The 24,127-nt window shown below is 41.2% G+C and overlaps 1 long non-coding RNA gene across 3 annotated transcripts in view; it reads right to left on the bottom strand.

Annotated features, from left to right (window-relative positions):
* The window catches only part of LOC134929360 (uncharacterized), a 241,382-nt gene that overhangs the window by 11,084 nt on the left and 206,171 nt on the right, over nt 1–24,127 (bottom strand). For all 3 annotated transcript variants that reach the window (XR_010178509.1, XR_010178507.1, XR_010178508.1), the window contains one exon: nt 20,651–20,889. This is a non-coding gene — a long non-coding RNA (uncharacterized LOC134929360). The remainder of the gene's footprint in view (nt 1–20,650; nt 20,890–24,127) is intronic.

The following is a 24,127-nucleotide window of genomic DNA, read 5'->3' as shown; positions in this document are numbered from 1 at the left end:
CTCGCGAGAATCCGACAGCGGGATGATGACGTTCGGGCGCGCTCGGGTTAGCCGAGCAAGGCGGGAAGGTTCGAACCTGCCTCAGACCCGTGTAAAAAGGGTGAAGTTCGGGGGGTTCGGTTTCCGAGAAACCGAACCCGCTCATCACTAATTTTAAATATGTCAGCCATTTGTTATTCAATGTGATTCACTGTCTAACACTTTTATACAAATAAATTGGAGTTTTTTAAGTGAACTGTGGTCAAATCCTGGAAGATTATACCTTGATTAAGCTCCCTCAAGACACCCCCTTTTCTTTTATCTGCCCTTTTGTACTCCATCTAACAGGGAGTACGCCTTGAGGTTGAGCTCCATACTTAGCGCTTTCATTAGGTCTACCCCAGTTTCTATATATATATATATATATATATATATATATACAGTATATATATATAGATAGATAGATAGATAGATAGATAGATAGATAGATAGATATTAAGAAAGTTAGGTCTATTTGGACACAATTTTCAATTATGGCTCTGAACACCATCACACTGGATTTCAAATTAAACAAGGGCATACTTTCAGCTTTTATTCATGGGGTTCAACAAAAATAATCATACAGTACAGGTACTGTATGAAACGTTTAGGAATTGAAACATTTTTATACACAGTCACCTATTTTCAAGGGCTCAGATGTACTGTAATTGGACAAATTAACATGATCAGAAATAAATAAACAAACAGATCCCTTGCTAGAAGGGGGGTTCTTTATTGGAAAATCTTCTACAGCATCAGGAATTTTCTGGGTAGCCACTATCTTGGTACTCCTTCACACTGCCTCTGTGTGTTTGGGTAGTGCCTGTGCATATTCCTCCACCTTCCAGTGCTCACTCCTTGGCTCCCAGGAACCCCAGCCCTCATTGTTTCCAAGCTGGTGAGTCAGTGCCTTACATTTTCACCCCACCTGCAGGATTGTCTTAACTGGCAGTTCCTATAGTACCTCCATGATGATCCAGTGACCTTTTAAATCCACACTCATGGAACCTTTGTAGTATGCTGCTTTTGTGATCTTCTCTGCCCACACTCCTAAGACCTCTGCCTGCCCTGTATACCTGATCTAGTCTTCAGCACATTTATTCTACTGCCCTTTCGTGAACTCACTGCTTAACCCCTCAAATGACCACCATGCCTGTCAGATGGTGCAAACTCTACACCCTTCAGATATTGTGCCTGTTGGAAAGTCCTCTGCAGCATCAACCTCCTTGGCAGGCTCATTTCCTAGTTCTGACCCTGGACCTGACCCCTCTGCTGATGCTCCATTTATGGTCTGCACACTCCATCAGATGATCCAGGCATTCTGGTGGGACCTTACCTCTGACTTCTTAGCCTCTGTCAAACAATTCACTGGTGATGTGGCAAATATTGGTGATCATTCCAATCATTTGGAGATCAAAATGCAGGAGCTGGTTTGCTCCCACAACAATCTACTTATTTCATTCCTGGCAGAACTTTCGGCTGTTAAAGAAAGGCTTGCAGACTTGGATTATAGGTCTAGGAGGAATAATATTACAATAAGGGGCATTCCAGAATCTTTGTCTAATGATGCTCTATGGTACTTTGCTTTGACCCTTTTCAAAAAATTGCCACCTTTGGCAGAGAATCAGAACTTATTAATTGACTGGATTCATCTTCCTAGGCCTTGTTCTGCCTATCGGAGTTATCAGTGAGACACTCTCCTACTGTACATCTCCACTATTTTCACATTAAAGAGGACATTCTCAGGGATGCACATTTGGTGAAAAATATGTCTGCCTTGTAAAACATACAACACTTTCCTAACCTCTTGATCCATATGGTGACCAAGCGTCAATCTTTCCAGCTATACGAAGGCTCTCTGGGATCAGGATATACAATACTGCTAGGGGTTCCTGGTTAAGCTTTTGATATGGAAGGATGGCTCCACTTTTCTCATTTTGTCTCTGAAAGCCGGGGCCCACAACTTCATCCTGACTGGTCCCAAGTGGGGTGAAGATGTTTTGATGGTCTAAGTCCTTTTAGATATTTGTTGTCTGAGCTGGACCTGGTCCAGACTGTCAGCTATGTTATTTCATTGAATCTAATTGCTGATGGTTGGGCCCTTTGTTCAAGACATCATCCTCCCCTGTTTCCGTTCCAGTGTCCTGACCCCGGATGACATGCTCTCTCTTCTCAGCCACACATATTATCTGTTATGGGCTCTCACAGTTTACTATATTTTGTCTGCTTATGTTTTACACTTTATGTATCTCTTTATGTAGTTACAGGTTTTCTTAATCACTGTGATGCCTATTTTTTTCTAAATTATGTTGAGATTTAGAGATATTACAGTATGCTTGCATCTTGTTATACTATTTTGAGTTATGTGTGTTATTTTGGAAAAAATCTCATGGGTGGGAGCGTATTAGTCTGCCGCACACGTTAACTATGTTGTTGTATTTTTTTTTGCTGAGACAACTACTGTGGCTGGATACCCTGGGCCTTTTGAGTTTTTTTCATTAATTACCCTGTTTTCTTTTTCCCTATGCTTTTGTTCCTTTCCCTTATTTTGTGTGACAGGTGCATCTACGTTGTCTCCACTTTCTCATTACCTCATTGTGCCTAATGGTTAAGGTGTTTTCTCTTAATGGCAAAGGGCTTAACTCCCCACATACTGTAAGCAGCAGTTAGCTCTTTCCACTTTCCACCAACATAAAGATAATATTGTGTCCCTTCAGGAAATGCATGTCTCCTCCTCTGCACCTACTGTCTTTAAAAACCATAGGTACCCTCTATGTTATACTACTAACGGCCCATCCAAATGCAATGGTGTTGCCATTTACTTGCATAAGAATACTCCTTCTACTTTGCACCAGAAAGTTGAGGATAAAATGCTAGGTTTCTTATCCTCACTGGCATTATAGAGGACACCCTGGTTATCCTAGTCACCCTATATGCTCCCAACTCTCATCAGGTCCCTTTTCTTTTGGAAACTTTTGAAGAAATCCAAAAGTCAGCAAGGAAGTGCTTATTCTAACGGCAATATCAATTTAGTCCTCAACTCTAAATTAGACAGATCTCTGCCCATGGTCACTCATCTTCTTCTCGGGATGTGGGTCCTTCTCTGAATTTAAAGATTTTGCTAGCAGAGTTTGACTTGTATAATGCCTTGTGCACCTACTCGCTTGACGAGAGTGGCTATACTTTTTTCTCCTCAGTTTATCATAGTTATTCTTAGGGTATTAAGATTATCCCCATTATGTGGTCTGATCATGCTCCTGTCCTATGGACATGGGCTATGGATTGTCATTTCCCCACTGCCCATCCCTGGCAATTTCCTGAGTACCAATTAATGGATACTTAGACTATAAAGGCTCTTACTAACTCTGTCACATTATCCATACAGACAAAGGGCCTAATTAAGCATGGAACACTGCTGCGACAGCGTTCGGATGCTGATGCCCAGTTCAGTGTGCACTCGTGCAGAAGCAACACTGCCCGTGCGCACACAGTGAGATGCAATGGCATCTCACATATGCCAATGCCTCTGCCTGACTGACAGGCAGAGGCGTTCACAGGGCAGAAGGGGGCATTGTGGCATTTTAGGGGTGTTGCAGCGGCGTTAGGGGGGTGATGTCCAGACAATGCAGGCTTATCTGGATCTTTTGAGGTCAAAAGATGGTGGGTAGCCATCAGCTAGGCTGCATAGGCAGAGGGCAACCCTAAACACGCAAAAGCATCACCGGTGTGTGATGCTCTCGCATGTTTGTGGGGGGATGGGGCAGGACCAGGCATGCAGAATGGACTTGCCCTGTGCGTGTCACAGTAAAAAGTTGTAGATGTGCGTTTTTTCGCACATCTACAACTCATGCTGAATTAGGCCCTAATTCTCCTGACAACACTTCGATCTTCACTTATTGGTGTGCTTTGAAAGTGGTACTCTGCAGTATTTCTGTTCCGAAGGGAGCTCTGCTCAAAATCCATTCCCAAAAACAAAGAGTGATTTAGAGTCAACGCTTTGGTCTTTGGATTCCCAGATTCAAGCCCACCCAACCTGTGCTTTATGTCAACAACTTCAGAAGGTGAGACAACAGCTTCAGGAACTTTTTATGCTTCACATGCAGTCAGCTCTTGCTTGCTTTCTTTTAATCTTTTTTTGGCAAGGTCCTTTCTTCACTTCTATTATGGCTCTATATAGAGGCTTTTGCAATTGGCTCCTTTCCAGGGAGATATTTTTGAAGCTAAACTTGTGACTATTCTGAAGCCTGGTATGGAACCCTCTGAATGTAAGAATTATCGGGCCATAGCACTCCTCAACACAGATATACAAATTTATACCAAGCAGATAGCTATTCGCTTAAATCCTTTGCTTCCACAGCTGCTACAGCCGGATCAAGTGAGCTTTGTTCTTGGATTGCAGGCCCTGAAATAAGGTTTTTAACTCGTAGGTTTTTAGACTTTTTAGAGGGGGTATTGTGTACTAAGTCACAATTTCTCATCCTCTCTATTGATGCTGAAAAAGCATTTGATAGATTCCACTGTGGCCACATGGTGCTATCCAAGTTCGGACATTTTTCTCTCTACTTCTGCCTCTTATGTTGACCCCTCAGCTCGAATTTTTAGTAATGGGTTTCTCTCCTCCTCTTTCCCAATTTCTAATGGCACTAGAAAGGAGTGTCCTCTCGCCTCATTAATTTTTGTGTTAGCCATTGAACCTTTTGCCCATACGATCCATTTATTCTCAGCCTACCTGGGCTTTTAGTCTGTAATACTTCCCACAATCTGTGTCTTTTTTAAGACAATGTTTTATTGTTTGCACTGACCAGGAGACCCTATTGATCTCCCTTCAAGCTATTTTGAATAATTATAGTACTGCCTCATACTACAAATTAAACGCTACTAAATGTGATGCTCTACCTATCAATATCCCCCGTTTGACTCTTCGATCTTTAAAAAAAACGCTTTCCTTTTACTTGGAAGGACTCCTCCTTATCATATCTGGGAATCCACATTCCTTCTAATGTTAACTACATTCCCTTACTGACCCAGCTGATGTCCTTGGCCACTGCTAAGATGAATCACGAGGTATCCTGGTTGGGCCGCCTAGCGGCATTTAAGACGATGCTGTTGCCGAAATTGATGTACTTATTTTGTACTATCCCTTATGCAATCCCCTGTAAACTATTAAATCAGATGTGATGATTGATGCTTTCTTATGATACTCTCCAAACCGCAGGGGATCTCAACCTTTCCTGATCTTACTAGGTACCAAGAGGCCGCCTAACTTTTCCAATTATGTGACTGGTTTCTCCCCCCATTCTAAGCCTTGGATGGATCTACAATATGCCCTCCTTCTAAGATTACCTCTTTCTGACCTCCTTTGGCTACCTCTACAGTTCCACCCCCAACTAGTTCTCGATACCCTGAGAATATACAGTAGGATCTTAAACATCAGACCCATTTTGATATACCCTTGATCTCCACATTTCTTGTTGGTAATGCTTAGGTATTGAGTCCCTGACTGATCTTTTCTCTCCATCCTCCATCCTACCATTTACTGACCTTTGTGTTAAGTATACTTTAGGTCCCTCAGCTTGGTTTTATTATTTTCAACATAAATCTTGGGTTGATTAAATAAATACTGGTCCCACTGCATTTTGGACACCCCTGGATTGGGTTTTAAGTAGATTAACTACATCCTACACCTGTGGTGCCATATCTTTCTGGTATTGGTTGTTGACACCCCCCAGATTTAATGGATAAGTGATCTGTCCAGCTTAACTGGTACACTGAGCTTCACCATACCTTCCCACAGGGGAAATCTATTTATATTTCTTCTTTCTCTTTACCCAAGTATACTAATCAAACCAAAATGCATGCTAAACTTTTAAATAGATTGTATTTGACTCCCTCTAAATTGCATAATATATGACTTGCATCTCTGTCATTTTTAAGGTACCATTTTCCTTTTTTTTTTTTAAAGTCCCTTTTTTTGTCCTTTTCGGATGGATGTATTTGCCCTTATATAGGATATTTTAGGTCTCACCTTTTCCCCAGACTCTACTTTAGCCCTTTTACATTGGTATCCTGCTACAGTTCCTAAATCTGCCCATTATGTCATTGGTCATATTTTAATATCTGTCAGAGCCACTATAGCCCAGCATTGGAATTCTTCCTCCCTTACTACATTTGCAAAACAGTTTCCAAAAATCAAATTCATTTTGAGATGTAGACTACATAGATTCCCTACTCTACTCCCCTCTCTTCTCCATTTATAAAGTGGCACCCATGGAACTTTTATATCACAGAGGGTAAGGATCCTTATTCTACTTATTCTACTATGCCTGTGGATGACCTGCCTCTTTGTCAACTTTGTATTTTTGCTTCCCATCCCTCTATGTTACCTGTTATTTTTATGTATCCTTTAGACCTATCAGTCAGAACTGGAGCCATTTTTCAAGTCATATCAACTCTATATTCACAGGCATAGAAAGAAAGCTTACAAATAAAACAATACCATATAGAACATAGTGTGAAACACGGAAGAGACTTGATTATGCTTTGGGGCTACTTTGCTGCATCTGGAACTAGGTGCTTAATTTAATCTGTGGTGGGCACAATGAAATATCAAGACTATCAAGGTATTTTGAAGTGAAACATACTGCCCAGTGGCAGAAAACTCTGTCTCAATCACAGGACATGGATCCTATAAGAGGATAATGACCCAAACCACACAGCTAGAAGCACCCAAGAAAGGATAAGAACAGAACACTGGACTGTTCTTAAGTTGCCTACTATGCGCCCTGATCTGAATCCTACCAATCATGTATGGAAAGAGCTGAAATATGCATCAACCAAATCTGAGAGAGCTGGAGCAGTTTGCTAAGGAACTATGGGCCACACTACCTATTGAGAGGTACAGAAGTTTTATTGAGAGTAGAGATTTGTTTTTTTTTAGAAATCAGAACTCACCTAAATTTAGGAGATCTGAGATCAACCAATTCTCAGCTCATATTCTTTTAGGGGATTTGAGTTGAAATGACTCCAGATTCAGAGCTTCCCTTGGTTTGGAACTGATTTCAGGTGCTGTTTCTCACAAGAGATTGTGGTAAAAAATGACTGAAAATGTAATGTTATTGATGTCATAAATACTGTAGGAACAAAAATATGTCCAAATTATATGATTTTAGCTGTTTTTATAAATTTTCAAAATACAAAACCAACCTGAATCCAAACCTAAAAACTAGACGGTGGTTTTGCAAAAACAAAAACAAAACATTGAAGGTGGTTTTGTCAAAATCTAAACACGATAGTCAGCGAAACATCTTGAGAGCTACAAAAATCACTTGATTGCAGAACTAGATTGTGCAAAAAAAAACAAGGTCCCATAATTTGTGTTCATTGCCATTAAATTTAATTATTAAAATTATTCTGTTGAATCAAAAATCTAATGCAAAGTCTGATTTCTATTAAATATGGAAATAACAATGCTGGATGCAAATTCCTTTTGTCACTTTCAAATTATTTCTAGAGATGTGCACCGGAAATTTTTCGGGTTTTGTGTTTTGGTTTTGGGTTCGGTTCCGTGGCCGTGTTTTGGGTTCGAACGCATTTTGGCAAAACCTCACCGAATTTTTTTTTGTCGGATTCGGGTGTGTTTTGGATTCGGGTGTTTTTTTCAAAAACCCTAAAAAACAGCTTAAATCATAGAATTTGGGGGTCATTTTGATCCCAAAGTATTATTAACCTCAATAACCATAATTTCCACTCATTTTCAGTCTATTCTGAACACCTCACACCTCACAATATTATTTTTAGTCCTAAAATTTGCACCGAGGTCGCTGGATGACTAAGCTCAGCGACCCAAGTGGCCGACACAAACACCTGGCCCATCTAGGAGTGGCACTGCAGTGTCATGCAGGATGGCCCTTCCAAAAAACACTCCCCAAACAGCACATGACGCAAAGAAAAAAAGAGGCGCAATGAGGTAGCTGTGTGAGTAAGCTAAGCGACCCTAGTGGCCGACACAAACACCTGACCCATCTAGGAGTGGCACTGCAGTGTCAGGCCGGATGGCCCTTCCAAAAAATACTCCCCAAACAGCACATGACGCAAAGAAAAATGAAAGAAAAAAGAGGTGCAAGATGGAATTGTCCTTGGGCCCTCCCACCCACCCTTATGTTGTATAAACAGGACATGCACACTTTAACCAACCCATCATTTCAGTGACAGGGTCTGCCACACGACTGTGACTGAAATGACGGGTTGGTTTGGACCCCCACCAAAAAAGAAGCAATTAATCTCTCCTTGCACAAACTGGCTCTACAGAGGCAAGATGTCCACCTCATCATCATCCTCCGATTCATCACCGTGTACATCCCCCTCCTCACAGATTATCAATTCGTCCCCACTGGAATCCACCATCACAGCTCCCTGTGTACTTTGTGGAGGCAATTGCTGCTGGTGAATGTCTCCATGGAGGAATTAAATTCATTTTAATGAACATCATCTTCTCCACATTTTCTGGAAGTAACCTCGTACGCCGATTGCTGACAAGGTGAGCGGCGGCACTAAACACTCTTTCGAAGTACACACTTGTGGGAGGGCAACTTAGGTAGAATAAAGCCAGTTTGTGCAAGGGCCTCCAAATTGCCTCTTTTTCCTGCCAGTATACGTACGGACTGTCTGACGTGCCTACTTGGATGCGGTCACTCATATAATCCTCCACAATTCTTTCAATGGTGAGAGAATCATATGCAGTGACAGTAGACGACATGTCCGTAATCGTTGTCAGGTCCTTCAGTCCGGACCAGATGTCAGCATCAGCAGTCGCTCCAGACTGCCCTGCATCACCGCCAGCGGGTGGGCTCGGAATTCTTAGCCTTTTCCTCGCACCCCCAGTTGCGGGAGAATGTGAAGGAGGAGATGTTGACAGGTCGCGTTCCGCTTGACTTGACAATTTTCTCACCAGCAGTTCTTTGAACCCCTGCAGACTTGTGTCTGCCGGAAAGAGAGATACAACGTAGGTTTTAAATCTAGGATCGAGCACGGTGGCCAAAATGTAGTGCTCTGATTTCAACAGATTGACCACCCGTGAATCCTTGTTAAGCGAATTAAGGGCTCCATCCACAAGTCCCACATGCCTAGCGGAATCGCTCTGTGTTAGCTCCTCCTTCAATGTCTCCAGCTTCTTCTGCAAAAGCCTGATGAGGGGAATGACCTGACTCAGGCTGGCAGTGTCTGAACTGACTTCACGTGTGGCAAGTTCAAAAGGTTGCAGAACCTTGCACAACGTTGAAATTATTCTCCACTGCGCTTGAGACAGGTGCATTCCACCTCCTATATCGTGGTCAGTTGTATAGGCTTGAATGGCCTTTTGTTGCTCCTCCAACCTCTGAAGCATATAGAGGGTTGAATTCCACCTCGTTACCACTTCTTGCTTCAGATGATGGCAGGGCAGGTTCAGGCATTTTTGGTGTTGCTTCAGTCTTCTGTACGTGGTGCCTGTACGCCGAAAGTGTCCCGCAATTCTTCTGGCCACCGACAGCATCTCTTGCACGCCCCTCTCATTTTTTAAATAATTCTGCACCACCAAATTCAAGGTATGTGCAAATCATGGGACGTGCTGGAATTTGCCCATATTTAATGCACACACAATATTGCTGGCGTTGTCCGATGCCACAAATCCACAGGAGAGTCCAATTGGGGTAAGCCATTCTGCGATGATCTTCCTCAGTTGCCGTAAGAGGTTTTTAGCTGTGTGCGTATTCTGGAAAGCGGTGATACAAAGCGTAGCCTGCCTAGGAAAGAGTTGGCGTTTGCGAGATGCTGCTACTGGTGCCGCCGCTGCTGTTCTTGCGGCGGGAGTCAATACATCTACCCAGTGGGCTGTCACAGTCATATAGTCCTGACCCTGCCCTGCTCCACTTGTCCACATGTCTGTGGTTAAGTGGACATTGGGTACAACTGCATTTTTTAGGACACTGGTGAGTCTTTTTCTGAGGTCTGTGTACATTTTCGGTATCGCCTGCCTAGAGAAATGGAACCTAGATGGTATTTGGTACCGGGGACACAGTACCTCAATCAAGTCTATAGTTGGCTCTGCAGTAATGATGGATACCGGCCCCACGTTTCTCACCGCCCAGGATGCCAAGGCCTCAGTTATCCGCTTTGCAGCAGGATGACTGCTGTGATATTTCATCTTCCTCGCAAAGGACTGTTGGACAGTCAATTGCTTGGTGGAAGTAGTAAAAGTGGTCTTACGACTTCCCCTCTGGGATGACCATCGACTCCCAGCAGCAACAACAGCAGCGCCAGCAGCAGTAGGCGTTACACTCAAGGATGCATCGGAGGAATCCCAGGCAGGAGAGGACTCGTCAGAATTGCCAGTGACATGGCCTGTAGGACTATTGGCATTCCTGGGGAAGGAGGAAATTGACACTGAGGGAGTTGGTGGGGTGGTTTGCGTGAGCTTGGTTACAAGAGGAAGGGATTTACTGGTCAGTGGACTGCTTCCGCTGTCGCCCAAAGTTTTTGAACTTGTCACTGACTTATGATGAATGCGCTGCAGGTGACGTATAAGGGAGGATGTTCCGAGGTGGTTAACGTCCTTACCCCTACTTATTACAGCTTGACAAAGGCAACACACGGCTTGACACCTGTTGTCCGCATTTCTGTTGAAATACTGCCACACCGAAGAGCTGATTTTTTTGGTATTTTCACCAGGCATGTCAATGGCCATATTCCTCCCACGGACAACAGGTGTCTCCCCGGGTGCCTGACTTAAACAAACCACCTCACCATCAGAATCCTCCTTGTCAATTTCCTCCCCAGCGCCAGCAACACCCATATCCTCCTCATCCTGGTGTACTTCAACACTGACATCTTCAATCTGACTATCAGGAACTGGACTGCGGGTGCTCCTTCCAGCACTTGCAGGGGGCGTACAAATGGTGGAAGGCGCATGCTCTTCACATCCAGTGTTGGGAAGGTCAGGCATTGCAACCGACACAATTGGACTCTCCTTGTGGATTTGTGATTTCGAAGAACGCACAGTTCTTTGCTGTGCTTTTGCCAGCTTAAGTCTTTTCATTTTTCTAGCGAGAGGCTGAGTGCTTCCATCCTCATGTGAAGCTGAACCACTAGCCATGAACATAGGCCAGGGCCTCAGCCGTTCCTTGCCACTCTGTGTGGTAAATGGCATATTGGCAAGTTTACGCTTCTCCTCCGACGATTTTATTTTAGATTTTTGAGTCCTTTTTTTACTGATATTTTGTGTTTTGGATTTTACATGCTCTCTACTATGACATTGGGCATCGGCCTTGGCAGACGACGTTGATGGAATTTCATCGTCTCGGCCATGACTAGTGGCAGCAGCTTCAGCACGAGGTGGAAGTGGATCTTGATCTTTCCCTATTTTTGGAACCTCAACATTTTTGTTCTCCATATTTTAATAGGCACAACTAAAAGGCACCTCAGGTAAACAATGGAGATGGATGGATACTAGTATACTTATGGATGACGAGTGACTGATGACACAGAGGTAGCTACAGCCGTGGACTACCGTACTGCATCTGCTAGTATAGAGATGATAATGATATAAAAAATATATATATATCACTACTGCAGGTATATATAATATAATGACGGACCTGCTGGACACTGTCAGCAGACTCCTAAACTACTAGTATGAAGAAGATAGAAAAAAAAAACCCACCACAGGTAGGTATACAATTATGGACGAGCACTGACGACACAGAGGTAGCTACAGCCATGGACTACCGTACTGCGTCTGCTAGTATAGAGATGATAATGATATAAAAAATATATATATATCACTACTGCAGGTATATATAATATAATGACGGACCTGCTGGACACTGTCAGCAGACTCCTAAACTACTAGTATGAAGAAGATAGAAAAAAAAACCCCACCACAGGTAGGTATACAATTATGGACGAGCACTGACGACACAGAGGTAGCTACAGCCGTGGACTACCATACTGCGTCTGCTAGTATAGAGATGATAATGATATAAAAAATATATATATATCACTACTGCAGGTATATATAATATAATGACGGACCTGCTGGACACTGTCAGCAGACTCCTAAACTACTAGTATGAAGAAGATAGAAAAAAAAAAACACCACAGGTAGGTATACAATTATGGACGAGCACTGATGACACAGAGGTAGCTACAGCCATGGACTACCGTACTGCGTCTGCTAGTATAGAGTTGATAATGATATAAAAAAAAAAATATATCACTACTGCAGGTATATATAATATAATGACGGACCTGCTGGACACTGTCAGCAGACTCCTAAACTACTAGTATGAAGAAGAGAGAAAAAAAAACCCACCACAGGTAGGTATACAATTATGGACGAGCACTGACGACACAGAGGTAGCCACAGCCGTGGACTACCGTACTGCGTCTGCTAGTATAGAGATGATAATGATATAAAAAATATATATATATCACTACTGCAGGTATATATAATATAACGACGGACCTGCTGGACACTGTCAGCAGACTCCTAAACTACTAGTATGAAGAAGATAGAAAAAAAAACCCCACCACAGGTAGGTATACAATTATGGACGAGCACTGACGACACAGAGGTAGCCACAGCCGTGGACTACCGTACTGCGTCTGCTAATATAGAGATGATAATGATATAAAAAATATATATATATCACTACTGCAGGTATATATAATATAATGACGGACCTGCTGGACACTGTCAGCAGACTCCTAAACTACTAGTATGAAGAAGATTGAAAAAAAAAAACCACCACAGGTAGGTATACAATTATGGACGAGCACTGACGACACAGAGGTAGCTACAGCCGTGGACTACCGTACTGCGTCTGCTAGTATAGAGATGATAATGATATAAAAAATATATATATATCACTACTGCAGGTATATATAATATAATGACGGACCTGCTGGACACTGTCAGCAGACTCCTAAACTACTAGTATGAAGAAGATAGAAAAAAAAACCCCACCACAGGTAGGTATACAATTATGGACGAGCACTGACGACACAGAGGTAGCCACAGCCGTGGACTACCATACTGCATCTGCTAGTATAGAGATGATAATGATATAAAAATATATATATATCACTACTGCAGGTATATATAATATAATGACGGACCTGCTGGACACTGTCAGCAGACTACTAAACTACTAGTATGAAGAAGATAGAAAAAAAACCCCCACCACAGGTAGGTATACAATTATGGACGAGCACTGACGACACAGAGGTTGCTACAGCCGTGGACTACCGTACTGCGTCTGCTAGTATAGAGATGATAATGATGTAAAAAATATATATATATCACTACTGCAGGTATATATAATATAATGACGGACCTGCTGGACACTGTCAGCAGACTCCTAAACTACTAGTATGAAGAAGATAGAAAAAAAAAACCCACCACAGGTAGGTATACAATTATGGACGAGCACTGATGACACAGAGGTAGCCACAGCCGTGGACTACCATACTGCATCTGCTAATATAGAGATGATAATGATATAAAATATATATATATATATCACTACTGCAGGTATATATAATATAATGACGGACCTGCTGGACACTGTCAGCAGACTCCTAAACTACTAGTATGAAGAAGATAGAAAAAAAAAACCCACCACAGGTAGGTATGCAATTATGGACGAGCACTGACGACACAGAGGTAGCTACAGCCGTGGACTACCGTACTGCGTCTGCTAGTATAGAGATGATAATGATATAAAAAATATATATATATCACTACTGCAGGTATATATAATATAATGACGGACCTGCTGGACACTGTCAGCAGACTCCTAAACTACTAGTATGAAGAAGATAGAAAAAAAAAACCCACCACAGGTAGGTATACAATTATGGACGAGCACTGATGACACAGAGGTAGCCACAGCCGTGGACTACCATACTGCATCTGCTAATATAGAGATGATAATGATATAAAATATATATATATATATCACTACTGCAGGTATATATAATATAATGACGGACCTGCTGGACACTGTCAGCAGACTCCTAAACTACTAGTATGAAGAAGATAGAAAAAAAAACCCCACCACAGGTAGGTATGCAATTATGGACGAGCACTGACGACACAGAGGTAGCTACAGCCGTGGACTACCGTACTGCGTCTGCTAGTATAGAGATGATAATGATATAAAAAATATATATATATCACTACTGCAGGTATATATAATATAATGACGGACCTGCTGGACACTGTCAGCAGACTCCTAAACTACTAGTATGAAGAAGATAGAAAAAAAAAAACACCACAGGTAGGTATACAATTATGGACGAGCACTGATGACACAGAGGTAGCTACAGCCATGGACTACCGTACTGCGTCTGCTAGTATAGAGATGATAATGATATAAAAAAAAAAATATATCACTACTGCAGGTATATATAATATAATGACGGACCTGCTGGACACTGTCAGCAGACTCCTAAACTACTAGTATGAAGAAGAGAGAAAAAAAAACCCACCACAGGTAGGTATACAATTATGGACGAGCACTGACGACACAGAGGTAGCCACAGCCGTGGACTACCGTACTGCGTCTGCTAGTATAGAGATGATAATGATATAAAAAATATATATATATCACTACTGCAGGTATATATAATATAACGACGGACCTGCTGGACACTGTCAGCAGACTCCTAAACTACTAGTATGAAGAAGATAGAAAAAAAAACCCCACCACAGGTAGGTATACAATTATGGACGAGCACTGACGACACAGAGGTAGCCACAGCCGTGGACTACCGTACTGCGTCTGCTAATATAGAGATGATAATGATATAAAAAATATATATATATCACTACTGCAGGTATATATAATATAATGACGGACCTGCTGGACACTGTCAGCAGACTCCTAAACTACTAGTATGAAGAAGATTGAAAAAAAAAAACCACCACAGGTAGGTATACAATTATGGACGAGCACTGACGACACAGAGGTAGCTACAGCCGTGGACTACCGTACTGCGTCTGCTAGTATAGAGATGATAATGATATAAAAAATATATATATATCACTACTGCAGGTATATATAATATAATGACGGACCTGCTGGACACTGTCAGCAGACTCCTAAACTACTAGTATGAAGAAGATAGAAAAAAAAACCCCACCACAGGTAGGTATACAATTATGGACGAGCACTGACGACACAGAGGTAGCCACAGCCGTGGACTACCGTACTGCGTCTGCTAATATAGAGATGATAATGATATAAAAAATATATATATATCACTACTGCAGGTATATATAATATAATGACGGACCTGCTGGACACTGTCAGCAGACTCCTAAACTACTAGTATGAAGAAGATAGAAAAAAAAAAACCACCACAGGTAGGTATACAATTATGGACGAGCACTGACGACACAGAGGTAGCAACAGCCGTGGACTACCGTACTGCGTCTGCTAGTATAGAGATGATAATGATATAAAAAATATATATATATCACTACTGCAGGTATATATAATATAATGACGGACCTGCTGGACACTGTCAGCAGACTCCTAAACTACTAGTATGAAGAAGATAGAAAAAAAAACCCCACCACAGGTAGGTATACAATTATGGACGAGCACTGACGACACAGAGGTAGCCACAGCCGTGGACTACCGTACTGCGTCTGCTAATATAGAGATGATAAAGATGATAGAGATGAACAAAAAAAATATAACACTACTGCAGGTAAATATTTATATAATATAATGAATGACGGACCTGCTGGACACTGTCAGCAGAATGCGTTTATAGAATAAAAAAAAAAAAACACCACAGGAGTGTTTAACTTTTTCAGGCAGACAATATACTGGTGGTCACTGGTCAGTCACACTGGCAGCAAAAGTGTGCACTGTACTCCTGCTATAACTGCACCCCAGTCTCCCCCACAATTCAGCTGTGTGAGCAGTGAGCACTCAGCACAGTCAGATATACATAGATGATATTATCATGCAGCACACTGAGGCTGAGCACAGATATGGTATGTGACTGTGTATCGTTTTTTTTCAGGTAGAGAACGGATTATATTAAATAATAAAGTGGTCAGTCACTAGTAACTAACTATCAGCAAAACTCTGCACTCTGAGTACTCCTAATGCTCCCCAAAATTACTAAGTAATCAACTCAAGTTTCTCTATCTATTCTAACAGAGAGGACGCCAGCCACGTCCTCTCCCTATCAATCTCAATGCACGTGTGAAAATGGCGGCGACGCGCGGCTCCTTATATAGAATCCGAGTCTCACGATAGAATACGAGCCTCGCGAGAATCCGACAGCGGGATGATGACGTTCGGGCGCGCTCGGGTTAGCCGAGCAAGGCGGGAAGATCCGAGTCTGCCTCGGACCCGTGTAAAAAGGCTGAAGTTCGGGGGGGTTCGGATTCCGAGGAACCGAACCCGCTCATCTCTAATTATTTCAGATAAATATATGGGTTCTTCTTTTTTCATTGAAGGGAACTGCCAAATTTGACCACATCTGTAAAAAAACATAAATTAAGAAGCAAAATAGCATTAATGGTGGCCCATGTCATTCAGACATATGGAGAAATAGCTGAAAAAGAATCACAATCACAGCCAATGGACAATTTGCTTCTCCATGACATCCAGGGGGCTTGCAGGATGGACTGGGGAAGGAGGAATATGGTTTCTGAATTAGCAAAGTGAGAGAGCATGGCAGAGATGGCTGAATGAAGGGAGGTGGACAACGTAGAACAGAGTGTGGGGGTGGGCGGTGTAAAAGGACAGTATAGCTAGTGTAATGGTTAGCATTACTGCCTCGCAGCACTGAGGTCATGGGTTTGATTCCCACCATGGCTCTAACCATGAGGAGTTTGTATATTTTCCCTGTATTTGTGTGGGTTTCCATTGGCTACTCCGGTTTTCTCCCACAATCCAAAAATTTACTGGTAGGTTAATTAGCTTCTGACAAACATTTTAAAATATTAAATATTGTGTATGTGTGCACATGTACATGGGCAGGCTTGATTGGCCAACGTCAAATTCTATGTTACTATGTTTAAAATTATATGACAGGACATGTACCAGTCAGTGAGGGGTGGGACCAGACACAGCATGGCTCCTGACTTTAAAAAAAAAAAAGACTCCTGCAGTCAGTAGACTGTAAAATTATTTTAAAAATACACCTGCTAAAATGCTTAGTTATTGCTTGGGTATTTGTATACTGATATAGCAACTAGCAGCAATAACAAGACCAGATAATAGGTGTTTTTGCACCAGTCATTGCATTGTAAAAAGTACATAGAGTACCAGTTTGGGTGAAGTGAGATACCTAATGTTTTTAAATTGAAAACAAAATATCTGGATACAAAGATCGAAATCTCTGTATGGCTTTGCAGACTCCTTAAGGCACATTATAAATAAAGGGAAGCATATTCTTTTCCCACTGCAGAATGTATGGCCTGCAGAATAAAACCTAGAAAATAGATACTAATTAATGTGCCATCGGTTGATTTTTTTAATGTAATCATTTGTACCTACACATAGATTTAACTTCAAAATTCCATTAGATACAATCCATATCAGCACATTTTCCCACAATCATTCATGTGAAGCAACATTGTACATAACTACTTGTTAGTCACAAGCAGGTAGGTCATTGAAAATTCTCAGCACTAATTTTAATTATTCATCATGCAAATTAAGTGACATTTAATAGGGAATGCAAATAGTAAGCATTATCCAGAACCAAACTGCATTATCAGCAAAATAAGCCATTCTAGTTACCACTGGAAACAATACTCTGTAATTGTTGCTTTTAGTCCTAATTTGGTATGTCCGTGGTTTTTCATCTCAATCTAATCTGAACCTATTTGAGCAAATAAAATGATATTTACCTCATCCTCTGTTACAAGCTTTCAAGATTACTGGCTTCAGGAAAAATCAATACAAAATAGCATCTTATCAGCAGGTTTGAGCTCAGAAAGAATTCTAACTTTTTTTTTTCCCCTTTTTCTAACTCACTTCTCCCCTGGAGTTAAGACACAGCTTAAAACAGAGAAAAGGGACTTGAATAAAATACAGCTTGGTTGAGCACCCAATGTGATGTTCAAATGCATAGTCAGGCTCCTAATTTTATGGAGGACACATTGATTACATGTATAACCTCAAATAAAAAAAAGTATACATTTTCTGCTATCTCATGATTGTAATATTATAATCATGGTTTCTACTATATCGTAATATAAATTTGGCATTGTGCCATAGTCTACTGTGTATGAGCAGATATTCGGGAATATTGCACTGAATGATTTCTGTGATGCTGGTTGAGTGATAAGCTAATCTTTAAGCTATTTTTGCCACTTTTTGCTAAATTTCACTCATTACTATTCATAAACTTTTTGTGATAAAATCAATAGATACTGTAGATAGATAGATAGATAGATAGATAGATAGATAGATAGATAGATAGATAGATATAGTGCCCTTAATGCTACCCTGCATAAAGTGCTGTTTTACATGGAATATATATATATTCATAATGTAAAGTAATACAAATATTACAGTTTATGCAACTTTAAAGGATATACAGATGGGCCATGTTTATCTTGACCTTTAATAGAATTAATTGAGACTGGGCACTCTGACTTATTCCCATGCTGTAATGACTTAATCCCCTGCTGTATTGTTCTCTGTATTGTATTGCAGCTGAGAACAATAGATGAAGGGGTTAATAAACCATGTTGTGTCTAGGTGCAGCAAACTAGCCAAGATAACCGTGGACCCATCTGTACTAGTTTTTCATGGATTACGTATAACTTGCCTGCTGTATTTAGTAATATAGTAATCTGAGGGTAATCCAGAATATGAAGACTGTTTGATTGAACTAAATAAATAAAATAAAAAAGTGGGGTAGATGTATGAAGCAGTGAAAAGAGTGGAGAAGTGAGCCAGCGAAGAAGTTGCCCATGTCAACCAATCGGCTGCTACATATAATTGTACAGAATTGGACTTGATAAATTTTACCTCATTTTTTTCACTGCTTCATACATCTCACCTATTGTACCGATGTTTATTCCTCAACATAATCACCTCCTTCGTTAAAGCATTTATCATATCTGTCCATGAGCTTTAGAATCCTCTTGTTGTACTTGGCAGTCTACAGTCCATTGAACCAGTTATTGACTGCAAGCTTCAACTCATCATCATTTCCAAAACATTTTCCATCTAGGAACTCTTGAGTTTAGTGAAAAGGTGAATATCGCTTGAAGAAAGGTCCGGACTACTGTATAGGATGTATTATCGAAAACACCTCACACAAAACTGTAAAAAATCATGTGCATCCTGGATGATCTTAGCCATGCACATTTGTTTCTCTATTATTGAACATACCACACCACTTTCTCACATCACCATACACCTGCTTTAATTAAAAATACATTACAGCAGGTTAGAACCAAATAACACTCCTCACTCTACATTCAAAGGGATTTTGTATTGTAGGGTTCATTTTAACAACTAAAACACTGCCTAAAACAACCAAAACAGCATGCCACTCATAGAGCACTTAGAAAACAGGTTAGGGGGACCACCCAACCATGAATTGGGGAAGATAAATGACGTGCATGGTGAGAATTCACAATTGGTCTCTACTTCCTTCATTACCCTTGTATCATATCATGGATGATGTATTTTTTATGGACAAACTACAGTATATTTGCAATTCACCCAAATAATTTTGGATATGGAGGAGGTTGCAGACTGTCAAGTCCGGTAACAATCCTGCAGTAGGACAAATTGAATGCAAGCTGAATCAAATTACAGAAACACACTTTTGTATGTGTTCACGGCAGCTCCTATACAGTATATAAAATTATATAAGACATATAGCTATCTAAATGATAAAATTACATTTTAAAAGCAATTGGTTTAAGTGACAGGGTCAATGGTAGGAATGTGTCATTGGAATAAAGTGTTCTAGAAAAAATGGACAATTACCATAAATGTGAGAACTTGATATAAACAAATGTATCTTGTCAAAGACCATATGATTTTATGTCATAAAAGTAAAGATAGCTTATTGGTACGTATGAATTTTCTAAACTGAGCAGAGCTTTAGATGGAATGATAAAAATCACTATTACAAGCAACATGAATTTCATGTTTCTTTGTCTCATAAAGGTCTAATACAAGGTTTTTGTCCATTTTCTTAGCTTGGCGCTTTCATCAGAGATATCAAAAGTAGCAATTACATCTTGTGATAGACTACACTTTACTGCTTGTTGTTCATTCAATACTGTTGGTTTTCTTATATATTTTCCTTTGCTATACAAAAATGAAAGCAAATATACCGTATTTGAGATTAATGTATTATTGAACATGTTCACATTGGATATTAGCAAAACAATAATTATGTTTCAAAAAGGATACTACCAAATGTTTGTCAATATGTGTGCACATATTGAAATGGCAGAATGGTTAATGTCATTGTAATACTGTACACTAAGCTAAATGCATATCCTTTTATGTACAGTACCATTGTAGTTAATTTAACATGCATTATACATTGTGTAAACTTAGTGCAGATGATTATAAATGATATCAATACTGACCTTTGCTGTGTGTAAAAATATATTTATATACAGGATGTGCCCACCATAGTGATCAAAGCATCAGAGTTCATAGCCTAGGCTGGTTACCGCAACTGCAGGGGGCACCATACTATCACAGCTTTCCTGGTTCCACTATAAAAGGGAGTCTGATAACTTGTGGCTTCCCTGTCATAAATGACAGATTACACAATGCCAGTCAGCTCCGTCATATCAAGCTAGGGCAAAATCGACTAGAGGACCTGCAAAAAGATAAAAAAAATTACATGATATTGTATATTTTAAACATATCCACAAAATGCTCTCTACCTGGATTTCCCAATTAATATATGATTGGCGTTAGCTGTGTTGAACTATTTAATTGATAAGGAAGGTACTTCAACACAGGTGATTGCAATCATAAATTAAGAAGGAAGTTCAGGTAGAGAGCATGCTGTCCCTCCTGGAATGGGTCATGTTGGGAGGTATGGATTGTGTATATTAAATGTAAACCAGTGTAGTATATTAGTTTTAAACTAATAGTTTAATAATTGGTTTATAGCTCCACCTAATTGAAAGACAACTATTATATAACATTTTCTTGTAATGTAACAAAGATAACTTAACCTTAAATTACACATAGAAAAATAAAATAATTTATCTTGTCACATGCAAGAATAGCAGCAGCCTCTGTACTACTTACACACTGGGGCAGGACTCAGAAGGACTCTCTGTGTGTGTATCTATCTCTAGACCCAAATGGTTTAGTTGCATAGCAGTTTACACAAGACTCAGACACCCAAGCAGGGAAGAGGAGAAGCTGGGATCCCTGCAGAGGCAGAACTCTGGGAGGCAACGGAGTCATCTGCCGCCGGGCACCTGCTCTGAAGGGGGGCACCTCTCCTCCCATTCTGTGACACCATTGAATTAAGTTAATTGATAGCTGCTACTGTCTTTTCAGTGGCCGACTTCCTCACTGGTCCCTGCACCTTACAAATCACACCCTTTTTATTATACTGTAGATCAGGCATTCCCAACCACGGTCCTCAAGGCACACCAACAGTGCAGGTTTTAGTGATATCCAGGCATCAGCACAGATGGTTAAATCAAAATAACTGAGGTACTAATTAAGTCACCTGTGTTCAAGCCTGGATATCACTAAAACCAGGACTGTTAGTGTGCCTTGAGGACCGTGGTTGGGAAACACTGCTGTAGATACACATTTTACAAGTGTCATACCCAGGATTAGAAACCACGACCTATTACACTGGAAGCAGACACCTTACTGGAGGAGATATTTGCTCCTGTATAGGAAATATGATAATTCTAACTATATGAAGTTACTTCTCTGACAATTACACCTGTACAGAAGCAAATAGCTCTATCAGTAAAGTGTCTGCTGTCAGTATAACATGTCATGGGTTGTAATCCTGAGCATGACTGCTAAGAAATGTTTGATTTAAAATAAAAGACAATTAAATGTATAAACATTTTTTTTTCAGAACACACACACACACACACACACACACACACACACACACATACATACATATATACGCACACATACATACATATATGTATCTTAATATAGAAAATAGGGGGGCACCAATATTTATCTTGCCTCCGGGCAACTGTGATGAACTTACGCCACTGGATCCCTGTGTCACCTACAGCTCCCTTCACCCTCCTTTCTCTCCTCTGGTCAGAAAGCTCTATCGGTAGCTCATGAAACATGATACTCCTGTGCCTCTGCTATCACTGCATACTGTCCTGTTCACATTCTGGCTCCTGGTTCTGCTGCTGCTTATGAGGGAAAGCTAGTGATGTCAGTGTGCTCTGGCTGGGTGGGGGGGGGGGGGCTGACAAAGGGTGGCCCGGTGTACAGTATGCCCTGCATCCCCCCCTTAATTTGGCTATGGGTCACACACACATGGGGTCACACACATACTTAAACATACTCACACACACTCCAACATACTTACACACACTCCAAGGGCATTTCTAGAGAGGAGGAGGCCCGTGTGCAGGATCCATCTGGAGCCCCTCCTCTCTACCCGGCAGCACGGTTGCTCTGGACACTAGGGTACCTAGGGGACACTAGTGCTGTCCTAGAGTCTAGAGAGCATGCGCGGATCTCTGGGAAAAAGGTGCTGTGGCCATTTTCCCAGTGATTTTCCTACTGCGCATGAGCAAAACACTGGGAAAATGGTGCTGTGCTATTTTTCTAGTGATTTCTGAAGCGCTGCTGCTGCACTGCGGGACTCCGGAGGGTAAGTATGAAAAATAATGGGTGCAGGGTGTGCGGTGTGGGCCCCCCTGGAACCTGGGGACTGCACACACTGCACCCATTATAAATACGCCACTGACACTCTCACACACACTACCACATACTTACACACACTCACACATATATACACACATCATTGCAGAAGAAGACGACTGTATCCTGACAGGATGGAGGAAGAAGACATTTCTTCAGAAGGTGAGTAATTAAGGACTAATTAAGCTAATTGGAAAATTCCAATTGCTTAATTGGTCATTAGAGAGGAGGGAGGGTGCCCCAGGGTTCCAGTCCCGCTGATTTTTTCTAAAAATAAAAAAATAGACTTGCTTTGGTTGTGCGAGAATATAAGATGCAGTGATTTCTATAGAGATCATGTGCAACTGAAATTGAAAGAAGTTTTCAAAGTTGAGTGCACAATTGCATATGTCCTATATTGTGCACTCAAACAAACCTGATTTTTATGCAGTTGAGCACTTATCAGCTGACTGCACATGTGCCTAAACAGCAGTGTGCATGTGCTGGGATGGTCTTCCAACAACAGATGGAAAGAGGATTTATTCACATGATTGACAATCATGGATTGTTTGGTGGCAGTTTTGGGGAGTGGTGGTGACAATTTTTAGGTATGCACCTTAGACTGTAACTGCGATCCAGTATGCACCTGCAATGGCTCCGGAGTATTACATCCTGTAGCCATGCTGTGTGACCATAGGGCAACTTATTGTTTTTGTATGCTGGGATTTGCAAAGAAAAGCTGCAAAGCCACCAGTGGGCTTCTCAATACAAATCCAGGTGGCTGCAACATTTGCATATCTTCGCACAGCTGCTGCATGCAGAAGCATGCAGAAGCCAGGGGAGGACAAGTGGGTGGGCTGAGATGGGATGGGGCAAAAGCTCTTGCATCATTAGGCCCCACCCACTCATGGCAAAGTGCTACAAATCGTGCTAATTATAATTGGACTGGTCCTAAACTTTGCAATTAACATAGAACTGCGTCACTAGGTCCCAACTGCTCTGCACGGACCTGGATACCTGTTACTGTTCTACACTCTTCACTAGGAAGTGGACAGAAAGCAGGAGGGATGCCCACTCTTCCGGGAGTGCGGGGGACTACCCCAAAAATCGTGAGTCCCCTGCAAAATCCGGAAGAGTAGGAAAGTATGCTGTAGCACCTTCTGTAGCAAAGGACTATTTCAGATACTATAGATACTTTTGGA

The sequence above is a fragment of the Pseudophryne corroboree genome, chromosome 5 (genome assembly GCF_028390025.1).
Source record: "Pseudophryne corroboree isolate aPseCor3 chromosome 5, aPseCor3.hap2, whole genome shotgun sequence".
Classification (NCBI taxonomy): Eukaryota; Metazoa; Chordata; class Amphibia; order Anura; family Myobatrachidae; genus Pseudophryne; species Pseudophryne corroboree.
Note: the sequence above shows the minus strand (reverse complement) of the source record. Positions and strands in the feature narration are given on the sequence as shown.